Source organism: Athene noctua, unplaced genomic scaffold (genome assembly GCF_965140245.1).
Source record: "Athene noctua unplaced genomic scaffold, bAthNoc1.hap1.1 HAP1_HAP1_scaffold_114, whole genome shotgun sequence".
Lineage (NCBI taxonomy): Eukaryota > Metazoa > Chordata > Aves > Strigiformes > Strigidae > Athene > Athene noctua.
The window spans coordinates 45199-68078 of record NW_027437592.1 but is presented as its reverse complement, the minus strand read 5'-3'; the positions used below and the strand labels follow the sequence as shown (position 1 = coordinate 68078).

The 22880-nt window shown below is 46.3% G+C and overlaps 1 pseudogene; it reads right to left on the bottom strand.

Moving 5' to 3' along the window:
- Positions 1-5869: 5869 nt before the first annotated feature.
- The window catches only part of LOC141955051 (E3 ubiquitin-protein ligase RBBP6-like), a 31032-nt pseudogene continuing 14021 nt past the window's right edge, over positions 5870-22880 (bottom strand).

The window sequence follows — 22880 nt, the reverse complement described above, 5'->3', positions numbered from 1 at the left end:
CCGTAAATACAGTAAGTGCTTGTAACGGTCGATCACTCTTTTTTGGTCTGGATATCAAATGAATGCTGGCGTTGAGCAGTTTATGCAGAGGTGGATGGGATGTAAGTTGACCCATATAGTCTGCTAGTGCCATACTAAAAGAGTCTGATTGCTGATAAAGCCATTGTAAATATATGTTTGTCACAGGTAAGCAGACATAAACAAAGTCTTTCCCTGATAATGTTAGTAAGCGTTGTCTGGCTTTAATTATCAGAGAAGCAAACATCTCATGCTGTGTCAAAATTATTTTTGTAGATTGATTCGGCAAGAAAATCCATTCAATAATTAACAGTGGATCTGGTTTCTGAGAATCCCACTGAAAAATCAGCGCATGAAGTTGTCAAACGGGATTTAAAATAATTAGGTGAAATGGTAGTTCAGGGGCCCATCGATGAGCTTGCCTGTTTGTGATCGCTGTGGCAACCTTTTGCAAAGGGTTAACAGCCTCAGAGTCAAGACTGTGAGGAGAAAGTAAGTCAGTATCTCCTCTGAGCAGTTCAAATAAAGGATTTAAGTCTGCATTAGAAATTCCCAGCAGTGGTCGGACCCAATTAATTGTTCCCAACAGTTTCTGTACATCATGCAGATTTCTAATGTTTGTCTGTATCTGTAAAGGTTGAGGAATTACAGTTCGAATCCTGATGCGCCAACCTAAGTACTTAAATGGTGGTATTTTCTGATTTTTTTCTGGCACGATACAGAGGCCTGCTGAATTGACAGCAGTAGTGACAAGGGCTACAGCTTCCTCCATGACCTTGTGATGTTGTGCTGCCACTAAGATGTCATCTGTATAATGATATAACAAGACACTAGGCATTGCAGTCCTAACAGGACTAAGTACCTTAGCTACACACCACGGACAAATTGTAGGACTATTCTTCATTGTGGCAGCACAACCCACTAGTATCTTTGCAATGGAGCTTGCATGTTGACGCTTGGAACTGAAAAAGCAAATTTAGGAGTATCATCAGAATGTAGTGGGATATTAAAAAAGCAATCTTTAAGATCAATGACAGTCAAATACCAATTCCAAGGAATCATAGTGGGGGACGGGAGTCCTGGTTGGAGGGCTCCCATGTCTTCCATAGCGTCATTAATTTTTCTGAGGTCGTGGAGCAAACGCCACCTGCTGGTTTGGTTTTTAATCACAAAAATAGGCTAGTTCCAAGGACTAGTAGAAGGCACAATATGCCCTTTTGTTAACTGCTCCATAACTAATTCTTGGAGGGCGCGAAGCTTTTCGAGTGCTAGGGGCCACTGATCTACCCAAATAGGAGTATTGGTTTTCCATGTTAATTTAAGGGTGTTGTGCGCTTCAATGACCCCTTCTAAAAATGAGTTTGGATGGACATTCCCCACTGAGACAGCACATCATGCCCCCATAGAATCAAAGGAACAGGTAACACGAAAGGTTTAACAGAGGCTACATGCCCCTCTGGACCCTGGATCTGGATTAATTCTGCACTTTGGCGGCTGTTACTAGTTACTCCAATTCCAGCCAGTGCATGGGACACATTAGTCAGAGGCCATTGTGGAGGCCACTTGGCCTGAGATATTATTGTGCCATCCGCTCCAGTATCAATAATTCCACTTAGTACTACTTGCTGTCCCCTGCAGATAAGAGTACATTGATATAGGAGTCATTTCTGAGAAATAGATTGCACCCATAGGATTTGTGGGTTTTCTGTAGACCCAAATCCTCCTTGCCTTTTAGGAGAGGGATTAGGAATGAGGGAGTCCATCCCTGCTGGAATCAATATTAATTGCGCTATACGACTACCTTTAGGTACTGTGCAGGGAGGAAATGGAGTCCATGCCATAATTTTAATTTCATCGGTACTATCAGAATCAACGACACCTGGTAGTACAAAAAGCCCTGATAATGTGGTAGATGATCTTCCTAATAACAGCGCCTGTGTATTAGAGGGTGAGGGTCCTGAAACATTTGTTGACAGCTGTGGGCGCATATGCCGGGTCGCGAACTGTCTGCGTCACTGACAATGTAAAAGTGTCATCAGCATTCAAGTTAGATTAACGATGTCTAAATTAATGACGCACTTGTGTTAGAAGACTAACGGCGTCTAGATTAACGATGGCTAAAAGCGAAAGTATTTTTGCTCATTAGGGAAGAAACAGATAATAAAGGAACCTGTAGAATAAGAAAGCAGAAATTTATCTACCGGTTGTGCACGCTTAGTAGCGCTTGTTGAAAGTGCTGAGAGGAACGAGTTTTTGAAATGAGCATGCGCCAGAGCAACGCACGGATTTGCTGTCACAAGAATAGATAAGGACTTGTTTTTCTAATAAACATCGGAGCTTGACTGCTAACCATATTGGTGTGTGTCTTGTCTCACAGCCTCGTCCTGCAGCTAAGGGGGTTCCTGCTACAGACAGCAAGTGAACTGAGCAATCAAGTATCCTTACTGTGTGAGCGGTTGTCAGGTCCAATCCAGCACTCCCGGCTGTTGCTGGACGCAGACTTGTGACGTTGCTGCTTCCCTCCGGGGGGGTTGGAATGCCAGCTGCAGAACTTGTATCTGCACGCGTTGCCGCCCCATGCTCCGCGACCAGTTTCCCTGTATCAGTTTGCCCTGAAAATCATACTTAGACCAACATCGATTAGCATAATGACGCCCTTTTCGGCATCTAGGGCAAATTCCAGGGTTTTGATGCTTAGCCCCCGCATTCATAGCCAGGCAGTTCTTTTTTAAATGCCCTGGTTTGCTACAGCCGTAGCAATTCCCCATGCCTGACAGACCACGCACGGCTGCAAAGGCAGCAGCCATGGCCTCAAATTTATGATCTATAGTGCCAACTTTATTACAAGCTTCCACCATTTCAACCAGTGTAGGATTCTGGTTAGGAAGGGATTTTAAGAGCTTCTTATAATCCGCATTAGCATTTTCTACAGCCCATTTCAACAACAAAATCTTCCGTGCTTCCGCATTATCTATCTGACGCTCCAGAGCCTCTTTTAATCTATCAATAAATTGCACATAAGGCTCTCGGGGTTCTTGAGTAATATTTGTAAAAGCTTTCTGCAGCTTTTGTGTGTCAGGGACTTTGAAAAAAGCCTTTTTCGCTTCCTCGTGGACCGCTTCCAGAACCTCCCGAGGGATATCCCGTGCCTGAGCTACCAGATCAGTGTGCTGACCCGTACCTGTAAGATGTTCTATAGTTAAAGCAGCCACAGCCTGATTTTCGTGACCCACAAATGTGAGAAGTGGTGCCTGGAGCCCTCTTCTCCAATGCGACTTCCCACAGTGAAAACTGAGTCGGAGTTAACAGTAATTCAGCTGGAGACTTTAAATCATGAGGAGTCATAACGTAAGTGTCAAAAATAGAGGATAACAGGCTCGCGAAATAAGGAGAGAAAAGCCCATGCTCGGTAACGGTACGGCGCAGCTCCTTAATTACAGAAAAAGACAAAGCCTCCCATTGTACCCCTCGGCCCTGATATATTACAGGAGCAACTATCATTTTAGCAATCTCGAGATTCCCCTCCTTTAAAGCTTGACGTTTTATCTTAGCCCACACATTGCGTGAGTTAGGGGGATATAAATCTGGCTCCTTCTCGAGATTTATTAGCTCTGGATCAAAGGGGTCATCCTCCAGAGGATAATTTACGGCACCGACCTCTGGAGGTCCTTGGCAGCTTTGACTTTCAGAAGGCAGAGAAGGGACCGTGGGGGAATTCCCTTTTGCTTTTACATCACCATCATCACTCTTTTCTTGAGCTTTTACGATTTCAAAAATGATCCTCCACCACGGAAGCATACGCTGTGCTTCTACGTTCCCCGATGTGGCAGAGTCCCACAACTTCACCCCCACGTCGTCCCGAAGTTCCCATGTCAAAATACTAGAAGCAGTTACATCGGGCATCTTCATCTGCACCCATTTAAGCACAGTTTTAAGGTCATGCCCAGAAATAACTTTCCCGTGCTTTTTAAGAAGAGCTTTCATAAGCTCATATACGTCTCTTTCTGGGGAAGACGCTTGATTCCCCATGTTTCGTTTCCCACAGCTCACCTCTCTACCCCGGAGGGATTTATTGCTGGCCAGCTCCTGCTTCTTTTCAGCAGCTCATTCAACGTTCTGCAGGACTCGCAGCAAGCCGCGCAGGCAGGCGGTTTCTCAGTCCAGTGATCACGACGACTGGTCGGGTCGCGTCGCTCAGAGCGCATTGCTCGCTCAGAGCGCATTGCTCACTCAGATCACGCCGCTCGCTCGGATCACGTCGCTCACTCGGATCACGTTGGGGTCATCAATTTGCCGCGATTGAGAGATGGGACACAGCTTGATGCAAGCAGAGTCAGAGAGTTTATTGCAGAAATCATTCATTTATATAGAAAATTAGAAGAAATTAGAAGACACGCGTCTTACATTGATTGGTTGCTATACTTCAACATTCTTTATCAACGCTCGTTGATTGGTAGTTAATTAAAACTCTAACAACAGGACTGTTTACGACTAAGTTGTTTTTGCAGACACTGAGTTGTTTTTCAGAGACTTTATATTTTCTTCTTCTCCGGCGCCACATGACTCATAGGGGCAGTAACTCTCCCCCACATCAGCACGTCTTTATTCCCCTTATCAGGCTGCCCAAGGCTTATGGCCTACAAGGTCCAGTACATCCCCTTCTCACAACAACAGTGAAGCAGGGCGCGCCGTCCTGTCTGCTTCTTTCAAGTCCTGTCCCACAAGTACATGTAACCCACACACCGAATCTCAGCTTTGGAAGATCCAAGAACTGAAACTCTCTGAAGAAATATTTATGTGCTAGTTCAGCCCTTGAAGGCTCTTGTCAATTGGGATCCTTTGTATTCAACGGTACAGCTGAGCCTGACAGTCTTCTGGGCAGAGCGGCTGTTTGCATTCAAGGCATAAAGCTGGAAGGACATAAGCCCTAAACAAAAGTACAGACTCTTAACGTTTTTTCATGACTTCACTGGCTTGCAAACTTAGACTGTCATGTTTGTAAATACTTCAAATTTACAGTGTTTCAATGTTTATTATCCCAAACTGGTTTACAAATTTACAGCGTTTCAGTGTTTATTATCCATCACTGACTACACTGTGTATTGCCAAGGATGACTCTGACATTGTAATATTGATGATAGAAATACTGGAGAAAATAGTAATGTGAAAACACATAGTCCATTTTAGCTTTACACTTTTGATGAAAAGATCATTTCCTCAGTACTAAGGAGAAATTAATGCACTCCAGAAGGTTTGACATAACTAACTGTTTACTTTAGGAATTGCTAGTTACTTAAAATCAAAGGGCTCCTGGGGAAAAAAAGTTCCTCTTTCAGGGTGAACTTGTACTGAATGACTTATAAACAAAAACCAAAACATACTTCTGAGAAAATGCTTGCCTGAGGCACACTTTCAACTTATGGAACTGTCCTCGTTCAAAGGGAAAAAAAACAACCCAGAACTTACACAATTGTCTGGAACCGTCACTAATGATACACAGCTTGCTAGCAGAGAAGCCCAAGAAGAAGAATCTAACTCACTTCAGTATTCTGGTGTCTTTTATGCTCACGTTGATCTATAGATTTACTTACCGGAAAGGTCCACCTGGCTTTTCAGCACAGAAAGATGGGGACACTGCTGGAGGGAGGCCAGAGACAACAACAGCAGAGTGACTGACTGGCATAAAAAGGGAAAAGAAGATTGACTGATTGACATAAAAAGGGAAAAAAGCTTTCTGACTTTTTTTTTCCTTTTTAAGAGAACAGTCCTTTCCTGTTCAGGATATACTTAAGTATTAAATGGAGCTGGTCACAAAGTAATTTCATTATCTCCTATTTCTACTTTCAGAAGATCAGATATGATGTTTTGGATTAACACATTCATCACAATAACTGTTTCCATAGCAGGCAATATCAACTGCATCAGTCATTATATCTTTACAAAGAAGACATAACAACACATCTGGAATAGGATTACCATCATCTGAGAAGGAGGACAGCTCCTCTGGTAAAAAGGGAGGCTTTTCCATCTTTTCTCTAGCATAAGCTTCCCTGGAGGGGGGGGGGGGGGGGGAAGGAAAAAGAAAAAAGTTAGATGGATAAAGGAAAACTTTTTCAAGCTTTGGATTTTATCAAAGGAAGATAATTCTTCTCACTCCTCATTGGCCTTCAAAAACATAGACATTTAGTTTAAACTACTTTTCTATACCCATAAAACCAGAAGAGAGAGGGGTGAACAATTTTCCTTCCAAGAACTCTCCCATTCTTTGGATCAACTAAGAAATTAGCTCAGACTAGAAAAGTCATTTTTTGACAGCTAGAAATCAGATGTAATGAATCCCACCTCTCCTTTGCCAGAGGGTAAATGTAAATTGCAGGCTCGGTATAAAGTTAGGCTTCAAGTAATTACATTTTATGAATGAAAGTCTATGTTACGGCTTCTACAGAAGGAGATCCATGGCAGAAAACCAGGTGCTACCAAGTGCATTTTAAAACAGCCACTCTTGTCAGCAGTCAGTAGTATTTTCTTAGGTTACAGCAACAGGAAAACATCACTCTGTTTCACACACGGGATTTGATAAATGTCAGGGAGAGGAAATCTCACTCTAACAGCTATTTGTTACATTTTTCAAGAAGTCTTTGAAACAGAAAACAGAAGCAAAAGGAGCTTTCAAATAGAACGACTCCACTGTAAACACAACTGAAATGTTTTGTAGAAATACAGATTCTGAGCATACCACAGGTTTAACCAACTTCCAGGGGCATGAACAGCGGGACCACCCTATTTTAATATTAGAAAGTATCACATATTTTAAGGTTAAGATACAATGACAGTGCTTCTTCCCCTGTAATTACAGATGCTGGCCTGCTTGGTTGCATTGCCACTCAGACACTGACACGTGGCTTCTCTCCTTCACTTTTTGGTCAGACCAACTAACTCCATACTCACGCATTAACAACTGGTATTGCATATTTTCCAGTCTTTGTCAGCATTGCGCCCTTTGTATGGTGATCTTTCACCTCAGTCAAGAAACTACTTGTTCCTGTGCTCTGTTTAACTCTGGGAACAGACCCACAATTTCTGTCCTGTTAAGAAAAGAATTGCAGACATATCTCATCTTAAGATGCTAAATGAATTTCAATTATTTTTTAAGCAGGACAAGCCTCTAACTCTCTCCCTTTACCTAGCCTAAGGCTTGCTCAACTAAAATAGTTATTTTCCTAAATGAATATATAGCCAGGATGCTCCAAAGGCTCGAGTAGTGTTTTGAAACCATTCAACATTCTTCGGCTTAACTTCAGGTTCCTGAAGGATGAAATATCCCTCAGCTCACCATCCACACAGAGAAGAGACACAAGCCCCCTCGTCCTCCAAAGTGCAGTCCAGAGGGAGGGCTTAATGCAAGGCTCTGAACTGGCCACTGGGGAACCTGATATTCATCATCTACAGGTGAAGACTGAATTCCTTCCTCATGCATATACATTTAGTGAGTAACGTTAAATGACATGAATTAAGTGATTAAATGGCATGAATATTCAACCAGAGACTTGTGTAATTAAAACATACAAATATTCAATAGATAGGGTCAAGAGAAACACCTTTTTATGCAAAGTACTAAAACCTCTGAACTGTCATTAAAAGGAGTTAAAACCAGAAATATTTCCAATAATACTGAAAGAGATAAAAATATGCATGAAAGTGCACAGAGAAAGATCTCTGGACATATTTAATGTCCATGACCTAGAACAAAGAAAATGTCACATTTGTAATTCCAGATTTCCCTTAAATTTTGAAGGGCTTTGCACCGTTGGCATATAACCTCTGTGTTTCACCCCAAGAGAAACAATTCTTAACGTGAATATTCATGTATTTGTTATGTAACTGCCAAGGTAAATAAATTAAAAATTAAGTAACACCAGAAGTCCCCCATGATCTTACCTCATTTGTTGGGCAGTCCTTTCTATAGTGGCCAGGTTTTCCACAATGAAAGCAAACATATGATGGCGGAGGTGGACCCACAGGTTTCTTCACGTAACTACAAGTTTTTTGGGAAAAAAGAAAGAGGTATGCATGTGTCTCTCTTGTTCAAACAACCATCTCTACAATTTTTCCATAATCTTCAAAGAACAGATTTGACCTTATCAACACTTACATGACTGGATCATACTGATGACAAGACTATATCATCATAGCTTTTATTTTATCTTCTTCAGAAGCATTGGCTTCAGCCAGATTGGAAGTCTGTTTAACGGGTAATTAATTATTTGACACACACATTAGAAACACATTTAAGTCCACACAGCCAAAGACAACACTGCCCACCCCGTCCTGTAAAGAGCAGCACCACGCTAGCTGAGGTTGCATGAAAACAGCTGCTTACATGAAACAGAGTTGTCCTGAAGATGTTCTGGGGAGCCCTTACATGGTGTTGATGTGCCTGTTAACCTACTTGAGAAGAGCATTCTTGGGCACTCAAAACCTTAGGCTCTGTTTGTCCCTTACACAAAGACCTGTGTAACCAATCCAGTTTTCCTCCAAGTGGACTGAAGCTATGTGTAGAAAACATTATACTATCCAGTATTTTTAAGCTGATTTTTAAGCTGCTGACTATTTGAAGGAGGAGATCTCCACTGTGCATTTACCTGAGAGAGATGTATGCAAGTATGATTTACATTTTGCAGCCTTAAAAGGACACACGACTTCAGAGTCAGGGAAGTTGTTTTAGCTTGCTGAAATTCGGCTTCAGACACAGAAGCATTAAAAGCAATCAAGCTTTCATAATGCCTCAGCAAGGCAGAAGATTCTTGTCAGTACAATTTTGACCATCAGGTGCTGTAGGCAGCCCAAACTGCATGTCCCCTGCCTACTGACTTCTTCATATTATGTGATTCAACTACAGTCAGCACTACCTGCTTTTTTTTCCAGCTGACTCTGTCCTTTTAGCATATAAATTGTAACGGAAACCTTATGCAGAACTAGATCTTCAAATTATGGAAGCCATCTGCTTTTTTTAAAGCAGTATTTGCTCAGACGTCTTCATTATTACACAGTAGTGCAGATACAGGCAAGGCCTAAGGGAGTGACTGTGAAGGATTTACTTGGACCTTCAAGCAGCTATCATTCCGTCAGGTTTTGGTTTTATGTGCATTCATTCACAAAAGCAACCAAGTGGTTTCAACATCCTATGAAATCATTCCTATTGACATTTACAGAAAACTTTACAGATACTTGACTGATTTGTCTGAACCCAAGCAGTTTACAAAACACATCCAGAACCCACAAAGGAATAGACCACAATTCAACCATGGTATTCAACACACAGTAATAACCAAACAGAAAGTGCTCAGCACATTGCCTCCATGCTAAGCCAGCCTGAACAGAAGGGCTTAGAGTAAGTAACTGCTTTGAGCTGACTTATGTCCCTGCATTTTTCTGAAGCACTTGGATTTTCTCAAAAGCTTAAGTGTGTACACCGCTTGGGCAGTTTTTCACATTTTAGAGTAAAACTTCACATGAGTTTACAAAACCAAGGACATGTTTAGGGACAGCACTAATGGAGACCAATTTCTTTTGGTGGCTACCTTCCAAACTTTGTGAGGGGTTTTTTTGGTCAAACATACACAATTTAATTTCTACAGTGAGAGAGAGAAGAAGAAATCTCGTCCAGTGGGACGAGACTTGTCTTTCTTAGAAATTCACTCCAGCCTTTATTTTCAGAAGAAAGAACTAGCTCCTCTGCGTCAGGACCTGCCTTCTCTAATCTTCACAGATTTAAAGACTAGTAACTTAATTGGCTAGCACTAGTCCTTTCCACAAAGTGCAATCACTAGTGCTTGCCCAGACAAAGTTACACATTACTGAGCAAAAAAGCAAGCAGTTCCATAGCAAACCATGGCATTACAGCAGTCTCAGATGGTCACCTCTGCTAATATGCCACACATCCACATTCCTGCAAACAGGTACCATTGCCCGATTTGCACAGTCTGAATTCAAATAGATTAGATTGTGTTGTCCACTGTATATATACTGCAATTTATGAAACTGTGTAACAGTCTCTAACTATAGTGACTAGAAACTCAAAAATAGCCACGCAATTGTCCATGTTACAGCAAGGCTCCGATTTTGGCTCTTGCAAACACTCCCGAAATGTCCATCGCTTGCAGCCAATTAAATTCTTCCATAAAAATTGTGTTACTTCCCAATGCAAAATTAACAAGCCATATGAAAAATGGTGAGCAGCTTCTGAAGTGCTGCTTCTTTGTGTCTTGAAGATGAGTAATCTGCAACATAATGTTGAGCCTGGTAAGGTACTCCCACCTTCAATCTTCCCAAACTGGGAACTGCTCTTTACAGGGTAGTATCAAAATAGACACACTTTTTAAAGTTAAAATTAATCCTCTGAATTATTTCAAACTAAATTAAAGTTTTGTTCACATTACAACAGTTATCCAGATATAGATCACAGTAAAAGGTCTAAAAATATGAAGCAAACATTCTTCTTTAAGTGTTTGACAAGAATATATATACACCTTAGTAAGCTGGGCCAGAGAAATAGATGCAGAGGAGTCATCAATCTGTTCACAAAAAAGTAAACACATACTCAAGTTCTACAGCCAAAACATAGCAAGAGTTAACCTCTACTGTAGTCTGAAAGTCTGCACTATATCATCTGAATGTCACTGAAAGAGGCATTTCCAGCCTAGTGTAACTGTATTTGTTCAAAACAAAGTCCAAACCTATGACAAATTAAGAGTGCCAATGTGGTTAATGAGAAGAAACAAAAATAACCAAACCTGCTTGAGATCAATGTATTGCTCCAGAATATCTGAGACAGACCCTTGTCAAATGCTCACAACTGCTTAAAACTCAAAGGTGTAACGACGCTGTCAATTTTCAGTTAAAAGGATTTTTAAAAATATTTATTTGAGGACGAAGCATCACTACAGGAAACTTATTTTCAGTGTAGTTCATAAATTGATCAGTTAATGTTTCATCATTTATAAATGATAATAAAACACATGGTTATGCTTTTACAAACATTAATTTTTTTTGAGGCATCTCTGTTAGCTTACGGTAAGATGCCAGAGAACACGTGAAGCTAAAAGAATGTCAACCCTATTTATGAACACGTGATTTGTGTTTATACACATGCTAGTAAGCAAAAGGGAAAAGAACTCTTTTCAAGCAATAAAACCCCCTTTGAATTAAATCAAATACTATCAACATGGTTCGTGTAAATCTGTTACATTCACTACTAGGGTCACTGGGCCAGTTAAACTAACTGAACCTCACAGCGAAAGGCATTCATGTCCAAAAAGGAACTCTAACCAATCAGGGATAGAATTGCAGATCTCAGATTAGTGGTTTTAGACCTACATTCAAAAAGTTTTCAAATTACAGTTGATTGTATACAATTCCACAAGAATCAGAGGCTGTATTCTTCACAGAACACACAGACAGAGCTCATAGATTTCTAGATTAAGTTATCCTAACAGCTTATCAGTGATCAGATCCAATGATCCAGGGTTAGTGTGATGCCTCACATCATTCTCATGAGGAAAAAGCAGTTATAGTTGAAATGAAGAGGGAAAATAAAAAACAGTACATAGTAATTTTTATACTATAAGGACTCCTTTGAAATGTGTAGTTACACACAGTATTTGACCCAAGTGGCAAATCAGGATCTAGACCACTAGCAGTCAAGTATTTCCTTGTGTTACCTGTTTACATTTTAGCGGCTGAATGTTTTCAAACGCAAATAAAAATGCTGCCTCTTTCCCAAATGTAAATTCCAAGTGGTGGTATACTAAAGAAAAGCTTTAACTTTTGCAAAACTAAAGCAGCAGTTAACCCCCAAGTCACCCAGATTACAAAATGTACTGCAGGCAGAAGTTAAGAAAAAGAACAGGTATTACCCACAAATGCACCAGGCTCTAACCTTGTGCCAAAGTTTGTACACTGTATTAGAGACAGTGATGGACTCAGGGGCCCAAACAATATCACTTCAGTTATACAGTTTTAGGAACGAATACCCAAGTACTTCAGAGCACGGAAAGGAATCACTGAGCTGCACAGAACTGTCCCCAAAACACAGGGGATGTGTTGGGTTTGGTATTTGTTTGAACACCCAAGTCAAAAGTAATAAACAGTACCAAGTTAAACAACAACGGTTTCTCAGTGGGTTTTGATAACATTTTCCAGAACCATTAGGCAAAGAAACTGTTTAAAAACAAAAGCCAAGTGACACAAAGTGAAAACGGCAAAAAATACATTTCAAACAATTTTAATTGCAAGAAAGCAAAAGCACACAACCGCGTATACAAACGTACATATTACAACCTATAGACAGGCAGATGTAGAACATGGAACCAAGTTCAGTTGTGCAAGCCCTGAACCTACTTGATCTAACATGAAGTCATTCAGGAAATATTCTAGCATATTCAATATGAAATACAATGCATCACTAGGCACAAATACCAAGATTTGCATCAGAACAGTGCAAATGATGGCGTTACTCGGTCTTTGCTATATTGAATCAAATACACTGTCTTTACACTGTATACTATGTTTTACTGGAAAATATATTAAGTTAATGCTTGGAAAAATAATACAAGGCTACATTATTTAGAAATAAGTGCAGAATGTAGAAAAAAGTGTGAGGTTGTGTTTTTACATACTGCTTTTGATGCTCCACTCACTGGCTCCATTTGACTTCTAGAAGGAGAATAAAGAAGAATAAAGGTGATCAGAACTTAAAGCACTTTTACTGAGCATAAAGCAGTGAAAACAGATTATAAAACCTGAACATTAAAATACTATGTTCTGATAGTCTAGTGAATGTGGAAATTCATTCATCTGCATAAAGTGTCCTCTCTTGGTACATTCAGTGCAACTAAAAAAAAAACCCCAAAATTACATTTCTACTTCGGCACCAATTATTCTGAGACCTGTAGCTGTAGAACACAACAGTGCAATAGGGACTCCTCAGATATTTTGTCTCTGCTACGTATGTATCAAAAAGATGAAATCTGTACTACAGTTTTGTGTCCTTAAATAATCAACCATCAAAATAGGAAGGCAACTTCAGCCAATCTGTATATCTGTATACCAAATACCAGGAACCAGTACTTTAGTTGCTAAGAAAGGACAGTGATAGTCTAGACAGTCCAAAGTGCAAGTTTACTTAAGTGAAAACAGTCATCTGACAAAGAAATAACGAGACAGTCAGCAGCACAGTCCTTAGAACAGTGTTCCTTTGTGGAAGCCCAAGCACTGTGTTCAGATATCCACCATACTTAGCCATGAAAGTGCCAAAATACTGAACGTGTTGCATAGGCTATATCGACTAAAAATAGTAGTAGAAATGTCACCTGAAAGCAGTTGCTAAGATTTTGTCTGATTTAGGAGCCCTGTGACACAAAAACAACAACAACAAAAAGGTCTTAATTGCCAGAATTTGCTTTAAGATAATCTTGAAAAAGCTGCAATATTTTAGGAAAAATATATTACATTTGAAAATTTGCTGAGGTTCCACATGCTCATTGATCTGTACCTGCAACCACTGATATAGTTAACAATTCATACATCTAGTTTGCATGGTTTGCCGGCTGGCAACCCTTCCTTCATCTTGCCTCTATAGCTAGTATGGAAAATACCCAGATCTGAGGTGTAAGAATACCTGCCATATCCTGCCCCTCCTTCCCCAAGTGCAACAAATAGTTAACACTGAGAATCAGACTCTTGTGAGGTGGGAACAAATTATGTTTATACTATAACGTGCATCTGTCTTTACTACAAAAGCAATAAAAGCAAACACATATAATAAGGAATCTCTCTACACAGAGGAAACAGGATCTACAACTTGGCTCTCAGAAAAATCAACCCAAGAACAAACCCAACAGAATCATCTTAAAAGTCACCATTGGTGGAGTTTGAGCCCCCGCGTCCCAGCAGGGCTAAAAATGTGACTCTACTGTGGGACAGACACATCAAAATCTATCCCATGACAATCAGAAGGAACTGCACCTTTAACAAGAAAGATACAATTCCAATGCCTCTGTAAAATAACCTCCATAAAAAAAGTTAACCCACTGAAAGCCCTCACAAAGACTACAGTACTTTATGGGTACTTACATAACACGTGTTTTGCTGGCAGCTTTAATTCCTCCAGCAGTCATTCTTCTAACAATTACCAGGGAGTTCTTGGGAATCAGGGCATTATCGTCTGTGTATTCTGAAAATGACATCAACACAGAGGAAAACATTAGTCAATTTGTAAGAATGTGTATTCATATGTAATTACACGGCACTTCAGAGAACCCCCTCACAGACATAAAAGCAAAATTTTATGTGTAACATCGTGCTTTTATTGTCTCAACACCCTAACAGGACCTTTCAAGAAATCTTCAGGTTTGAATATCAAACACAAGTAGCAAACTCTTTTTCAGTTTTTTAATAGTTTGAATGCAAAATGGTCTCAAAGGTCACTAAAGGAGGGTCTGCTAATGCATGAGGTTCTGTCCTGATCTGGCTTAAGCTGCTTCTGCTTCTGTTAGGCTGCCCCCCCAAGAGATCTTTGGAGAGGAACAAACCGCAGCAAAGTCTCACCTGCATAAACCAGATTTTAAAGCCTGACCAGCTTGCCCTGCAACAAAACTGCACACGGCTAAAGCATGAAAACTCTGCGCTGTTGCTTTCAGAGCTGTTCACCAAAAATGATTCACCTGTGCTGAAAGTGCTGCAGACTGACAGAACAGAAGAGAGCCACATTCTCTCTGTTTCTTGGAGCTTCATCCGTCGACAGCCACACTTGTCAAGCTCAGTGCTTTACATTTAAATGAAAATGAAACTGTCAGTGCTAGAAATTTTATCGCAGAAATTTCAGGGGGCGGAGGTGGGGTTTGAGCTTGCTTTCACTAGTAGGGCAGAACTGGCCCAAACTAAAGTGGTATTTCCCCTCGTAAGCTAATCATCTAGTTTGAATTAACCAAAGGGACATGATTTTTTTCCATTCATTTTTTTTGCAGAGCAGAGAGACTCAAACTAAATTACTCATGAAGACAGCCTTGAAAAGTCCCCCTCCCCATCATTCACCATCCAGCCAGTCAGCAGGACAATTGTCTTCTCCGTCGTGTTCATCACCAGCTTCCAGAGCCCCTTCAGCACCCACTTCAGCACCATCTGCTCGCAGATCTTGGCGGAGCGTCAGGCTGCAGCGAGGGGATGGAGCTGAAAGTCCCGGCACAGCACCCTGCTGCCACCCCTTGAGCGGTCACCCTGACCCTGGAGGTCCCCCAGACTCCTGGGGGGGGCCCGGGGCATTGGGGAGGGGAGGGTGTGTCCCCGTTGCCCCCACACTCTCTTGCTGTCCAGGAGGTCCATGACGGGCTGCAGGACATTGTCAGCAGCTGATGACTGACTCACACCGCTTTGCTGAAGGGGGAAGAGCAAACGCCGCCGCCCTGTGCGCCAGCTCCGTTCATTGCCCCTGTTTACATCGGTTCCGTTTCACTTTTGCATCCCACTGACCTCCAGGCTGTGCCTGTTTATTGCTCACACGCTCACCAGACTCTGCAGGGGGTGTTTTTTGCTGCTGTTTTTCACAAAACACGGTGTTACACAACACTGCCGCAGTTTCCCAAAATTATTCTTCTAGCCTCAAGGTCAGTTCACCTTTTGGTAACCACTAGTTCTTAATTCCCACAGTGGGGAAACCTGGGGTGACCCAAGAGGACACTGGGGACCACAGGGGAACAGGTGACAACCAGACAGGTTGTGGGGCGCTCCGTTAGCCCTAACGAGGCTGGGGGAGGGCCTTGGGGACATCCCTGTCACCGCTGCCACCCCCATTTCCCACCAGCAGGTCAAGTCACACACTCCATGGTGCCCGCTGGGGCGCCGTCCCCTGCCGCCTGGCCATCAGCCCCAGCAGTGTCTTCCTCATGTCCAGCAGCAAGTGTCCCTGTCCCCAACCCTGTCCCCGCCCCTGCCGCTCATCTGGGAAACGAGAGCGCCAGGTCTCAGGCTCCTCGGCCACCGCTCCCACCGCCCTGTCCCCATCCCCTCCCCGCTGTCACCCCCCTGGGGTGACCAAGGGGACCTGAAAGCCCCCTTCTGCTCCCCAAATATCTGTATCTGCCCCCCCCCCCCCCTTTATGTGTCCTCCAACTGCAAGATCCTCCATGAGGCTCCGCAAACTCTCACGTCCCCTCCCCACCACCAGCCGGGCTGCACCCACCGCCATCACACCCCCCGGATGCCTGGGTCCCTCCTGGACACCTGCGTCCCTTGGGGTGGGGGGCAGGGTAACCTTGAGCCCCCCCTGTCCGTGCAGGCACCTGCTACTCGCTGTGGGCTCTGGCTGAGGCCTCAAGGCCCAAGAAGAACTGGGGGGGGCTGGGACACACACACCCCCTCGCTCTCCAATAAAAGGGTCCTATGAAGCTGTTGGCCTTGTTGGGGACACTGGGGACATGCTGGGGGTTGATATATACACACCCATGTCATTCCTGCAGTCTACGGGCCGTCCCTCCAAAACGTGTCCTGAGTTCATTCAGCCCATAGCCCTGGGTTCTCTGCTGTGACCGTCTGTCAGCGCAGGAGGGACGAGGCAGAGCTGGCTCCGTCGGTGACGGGGGTGACGTTGAACAGACACCGCAGAGGAGGGCACGTAGTCTCTGCTGCGTTTGGAGCTCAGGGCGGGTGGATCTGGTGTGCTCCAGGCTCACGGTCTGTGAGTTGGAGATGTCGCTCTCGAGGAAGTTGCTGGGCACCTATTGCTGGAACTGGTCCTGACTCACCAGTTTCTTTTTCATTAACCTGGGTGATTCTTAATATAATGCCATCACTATTACAGATATTAACCATAGAGAAAATGCGAGCTGGGCTTTGGTGCACAAGAAGGACCGTTGCCAACTGCCACGGAAACCATTACCCGCAAAGGTAATAATGCACTTAAGGCAAAAAACCAAACCCAAACCTCTCGAAGCCCAGAACCATTTTCAGTTCAGATTAACATCAGTTGAAAGCTGCCTCCTACCTCGACCCCCCCTCACCGTTCCCCCTTCAACACCAGCTCATCCCTGGGGTCCCTTTAACACAGCAGAGGGAGAAGGTCTGTGCTCTCGGCCTGGGGTCGAAGCACCACGATGCACCCGCGGCCACACGCTCTTGTGAGACTGAAGCTGCTCTGCACCAACAGCAGAGCCCGCCAGTCCCTGCAGCCTTCTCACAGCCTCTGAACGCAAGGAAGGGAAAGACAGCAAGGAAGGGAAAGTCTGTGCCAGGACCCGTGCGCGGGGCAGGGCCTGACCCCACGGCACAGCTGCTGCTGCAGAGCAGTTCTGTGCGGTTTGACATCGCCCCCCCAGCTGCTGCCTCCCGCTTTGGCAGGTCGGTGCCCTCTCGAGACCCACGGGGCTGCCCTCAGGCTGCTCCCCCAGGAGCTCCTGACAGCAGATCAGCCGCCTCGGAAAGCAAACCAGCGCTTTCCATGCTGGGGCTGGAAGGAGGACACCCGCCCCCCTGTCCTGCCCCCCCTCCATCCCCGCCCTGTAATCTCCCCCCTTCACTTTGGTAACGGCCCCACTGCCCTCTCTCCCCTCGCCAACGGTTGCAAACAGAACTCGAGAGGCGCTCGGAACAGCTTCCTTGTGCCAGCAAAACACTCGGGTCACCTTCTCCCCTAAGCCACACATTTACCTGTGGCAACTGAGGCACGGACTCTCCATGAAGTGCAGAAGGAAAGACCCTTTATTTTTCCAATAGCACATACGTATGCTCTCGCCAAAGCTCGTACTCCACAGTTACAAATCAGCGATTAGGCAGTTATCAAGCGTTTCTCCTGCCAGCACAAGGCCGCTCTCACACGGGCTGTGCAGACCAATGCCCTGCTCGCTCAGGCGCTGTTCCCGCGGCGGTAACTTCTCACCGCTCAGGACTGTCCCACCGCTCAGTGCTGCGGCTGTCCCTTGGTTTCCCTGCCGCCTCGGCACAACTCAGCAGTGTCTGATCTTTCCCCCAAGGCCTGTTTCTCATCCAAGCCTTGCTGCTGCTCAGGGGCTGTGTAGGGCCGACAGGCCGGGGTCTCCCACATCAGAGGGGGCTGAGGACACAGACAAGGCCTTGGTGACGGGCATGAAACGCTGACGGCAAGCAGAAGGCAGCGGTGAGGGGAGGGAGTGGGAGCTGCCCTTGTGGTAGCCCCAGAGGCGTGTGCGGAGGCGTGAGTGATGCGGGGGCAGACGTCCCACTATGAGGTCACCGTGCGGTGGCCTGTGATGTCAGCGAGCGATGGAGCGTGACCGCACGTCCCGCCCTGCTTAAATTCGGGCACCGTCAGAGCCCGGCTCAGTCTGGCCCGTGCCTGGGCTCCTGCCGAGCGAGTCTGTGAGGTCTGGAGGCTCGAGCGAGGCCGATCCCGGTGCCGGGTGGCGCTTTGGGGGTGCCGTCGGCAGCTCTCGGTGCAGGTCCCAGAGCCCACCCCTGGGTTTCCCCGGCCCTGCCTGGGTCAGGCAGCCGGGCACCGCCGGGCGCGCTCGTGGCAGCGGAGGTGAGCTGTGCGGGGAAGCGTCCCCCCGGGGCGGACGTGGGGCGGGTCAAGGGGCTCGGGGAGCTGGAGGGTGTCCTTCGCCAGGGGCCTGGGCATTTCTTCCTCCCCCTCCCCTCGCCGCGACAGCGAGTGACTGGGGCCTTTCTCACTTCTGCAGCACGTGACGCCCTTTGGAAGCTCCAGCAACCAGCAAGTGGGAGCAGCTCCTCATCGTCAGCTCTGCCCAACCGGCTGCAGCACGTGCACGTGGCCGCGGAGACAGAGCAGATCTGCCCCATCTGCCAGGACGCCCCACGTGACAGCGTTTATGTGATACCCTGTGGGCACCGGTTCTGCCTGGGCCGCATCCTGCAGTGGGTAGATGTGAAGGCAGAGTGCCCGCTCTGCAGAGGACCGTTAGAGAAGTTGCGGTTTCCTCTTCTAGAAGACGAGGAACTAAGCTGTGGCAGTGGGAGAGGCCCAGAAGAGCGGGAGGGCGCCCTCACGGGGGTCCCGGCTGCCCCCCATCCGTTCCTGTCCCGGCAGAGCAGGAGCAGCCCCAGGAGGAGCCGGGGCAGGCGGCGGTGGCAGGTCCCTCTGCCCAGGGCCGCAGCTGCAGCCCCTCCGCTCCCGGCCGGGGCAGGGACCGCTCAACTGGGGGTTCCCGGCGCCCCCCGAATAGGAGGGTCCCCAGCCCCTAGGACTCTCCCCAGCCCTCCAACAGGCCGTCCCGCCGACAGCACTAGCGGGGCTGCTGCAAGTTTTTATTCAATCAATAAATTACTATTTCTCTGACCCCGTCTCTGGGTGCTGCTTTCTCCCCACTCTTCCGGTGCCTTTCCCTCTCCCCTGCGCCCCACTCTGGTGGCCCTGGCATGCTGGGGCGCACGGCCAGGTGCCCCCAGAGCCCCCGGAGCCCCAGGCCCATGTCTGTGGTGCCTCCTCCTGCAGAAAATCCTGCTCCAGCCGCCCACCCTCTACGCAGCAAGAGCAGGCACGAGGGGAAGCTGGTTTTGCTGCAGGTCTGATGGGGACCTGAAAAATGCTGGAAAAATCAAATATATATTTCTCATGGGTTACATGGGTTACTTTATGCTCTCGTCTCTCGAGGCTGAAAGCAGCATACATGAGACAGTTTGCAAGAACTCGCCAAGGACCTGGCACAAGTTCCCATTTCCTCCATAGAGAGCCCTTATTCAGTGAACGTACCTGTTTGATCACGATTTACACCCAAAAAATACACCCCACCTTAGAACGCTGTGGGCCTGCAAAGCTCCCCTGTCCCGTTGCCGTTTCTCCTAAGCGCACAGACATGCAGATGGGTCCGCAGTTGAGGCGGGACTGTTCCCCTCTTAGAAGGCAGCTTTAAATGAGAACAGTGTGCAGAATGAGGCTGGTGGTGCTGCTCTGGAGGGGAGAAATCTTTTCCGGTAGCTCCGTGATGCACAAAATATGCAAGTTTGCAGAGAGATGTTCCTTTCCCTTGTGCACAAAAACGCTCCCAGGACCTCCAAACAGCATGAGTAAATGGGCCTGGCTACCCTCTTACAGAGCAAGTCCAGACCCACTCCTTGGCCAGCTCAGCGTCACAGGGGCTCTTCAACACTGTGCAGGTGACTACAAACTCCCAGGAGTCCTCGGTCTTGGAGCGGGTCTTGAGCAGCCCATAGTGGGCTTGTGGCGTTAGAGAACCTTCTCGGAGTCCGCTGTGTGACATTCTCAGTTGATGTCTGGGAAGGTAAGATCGCCCATGAGGACAAGGGCCGTTGATCTAGAGACGGGGCATGCCGATCGCATTCTTCTTTCAATCTTCTTTTCAATCGCACCCAGTGTGACCTCCGCCTTTTCTCTCCCCTTTCTTGAAGCGGAATGCCAGAAGAGCTGGATGTGGCGTTCTTCCGGGCTGTCCTCCCCGCTAGGCTGCTGAACTCAGTTGTACCCTTGTACTTGTTAGAGACAAGGCCTTGCAATTGGGATAAAGCCTCTTGCATTTACGTGCAAGTAATGCCCCACTCCAGACCAAATCCTGTGCGGCCTCTTCTCCTGGGGGCTCTCGGACCAGTTGCCTTAGGCGGCCATCATTTGCTGCGCCCAGAGATGTTCTCTCTGCACTTCACTCTTCAGAAGTCCTTGACCCAGTGGTAGGAATCCCCCCATTACTACCTGTCCACACTTTGCAGCTTGGCCACTCCTACTTCCCAGTTCTTGACCACTCTCTCTCCTTCCTGACCAAGGAGGTCAGCCGTGCAACCTGACAAACCCTTGGTTCTTGTCGGCCCGGGATTTCCACCTGCAGGTCCTCCGATGCTTGTCTTCTCCTAGTGCTTGGATGCTCTTGCTGCTTTCAGAGTCTTTCACGCAGCGTGCCCTTCTGCCCGCTGAACACCTTATCGCATCATTGCTACGAGCCTAGCAGACAGCTCCCATTGAATCCCATCGACCCTCCCTATCCCAGCTCTCGGAGATGCCCACTGTATCAGGGTGCTCCTTGAAGGCAACCGTGTCAGCCCCCACAACTTCTTCCTCAGGCTTCAGGGATGGGCGTGCAGCACCTGTGAGTTTTGCCCTTTGTCCTGGTTTCGACCGGGATGGAGTTAACCTTCACTGGAGTATTTCCCACCAGCGATGCCGTGCCCAGGGGGCACAGCTGGCCGGGATCTCTCTGCAGCCGCAGGTTTCGGGTTTGGGTGCGGTCGGGTGCTGCTGGGGAAGAGGCGGTCGCTGCGCTCCGTAAGACACTGCTGCATTTTACCTGTTTCTTTTGGCCTCACGGCTACCAGGTGGTGTCTGGCTGCTGGCTGAGTTCAAACCTCAACAAAGAGGAAAACACGGCATTAGAAAGCCTCCACCTGACACAACAGCAGCTTTAACTCATTTAAACCAGACACAGAAAGTGCTTCTATGAACTTCCGACCCTAGGCTTTAAGAACAATACTCACTTTAGACAACTATGATTAACTGGAAGAAATCACACTAGATAACAAGAATGGCACTCGAAGGAGGGTGGGGAGGGGATTTTGTCAGCCAGGAATCCATCAGCAAGCACTTGGATCTTTAAGGGAACCCCTTTCTGTAACATTGGATGGAGATTTTTAATTATAAAGCCATTCACTCCATGCAGGAGGAGATGATTCACCGTAGAGTGGCACACAGCAATTCACGCCGCCCCTGTTTTTATTTTAAAACAAGTGCCACTGGGGGGGCAACAGGGACCCATAAATACAATATTGAAGGTGGGAGGAGCGTGGGTGGCCACCAGCCCAAGAGGTCAACATTGAGTTGGGGACACCGGGATGTCCCAAAAACGGGGTTGGGGACCCCCTCAGATTTTGGGGACACGGTGGAGGGGACACGGTGCATTTGGCCTCACGCAGGCCTCTGCGGGAGAGATGAGCACGCATACGGCCAATGTGATCGAGCAATGCCCCTTGATTAAAGGATACACAGCAATTTATAGACCACCATACAGTACACACGCAGCTACTTGATTGCTCATAGGCTACAGCTACTTGTCCACGTGCCCCTTTGCCCTCTATCATTGGTCCCGGTGTAGTGTCCACGCGCCGCTCTCCTGCCAGGCAAACACCTTGTTTCCCACAGTCCAGCTTCCTTATTTCTTTGCTACGCACGCAGCTTCTCAGCCCCTTGCCTTGCAGGCGTTCTTCACTACAGCCACAGCCTGTTGTTACAGCGAGGCCACTCGGTCTGGATCGCTCATAATGTGCCCGTTGTTTTCCAGCCGTTCCATAAATCCCCTTTTTGTTTTTGAGCAATCCAGACCCCTTTTATTGCTCGGTCCATCGTTCTCATAAAACACTTCCCCACACAGTTTAACGTCACTAAAAGGAGTATAATGACGATTTAAACTGTTATTCCATGTAAAAACAAATCTTTTAAACATCCAGTAATTGGTAAGCTTTTAGCCTAATCATTATTACATATTCTTCCTTCTTCAAGAAGTAAACCCATCGTATAAGCGTCACTACAAAACCAACTGTCATTTACCGGGACTGCTGAAGGGGTCACGTTTTGCCATTCCAGCCAGACTGTCTGATTACACCAACCATGATGGCCAGTCAGATCGGCTTTTCGTCCACCAAACTGTGTCCATCCCCAGCGCTGATCTTGCATGCTATTCCCAGCTGCTGGGGGAAGAGAGCTCTCGGCTCTAACTCCAATCAAACAGGTCTGGGATGGGTCGGCAGCAGTTGCTAAGCCCAGGCAAAATGCCTGCTGTCCTGATTGATCTTTCCCTGCCACCTTGGCACAGCTCAGCAGTTTCTTATCTATCTTACGAGGCCTGTTCTTCAGCAAAGCTTAGCTGTTTGTCAGA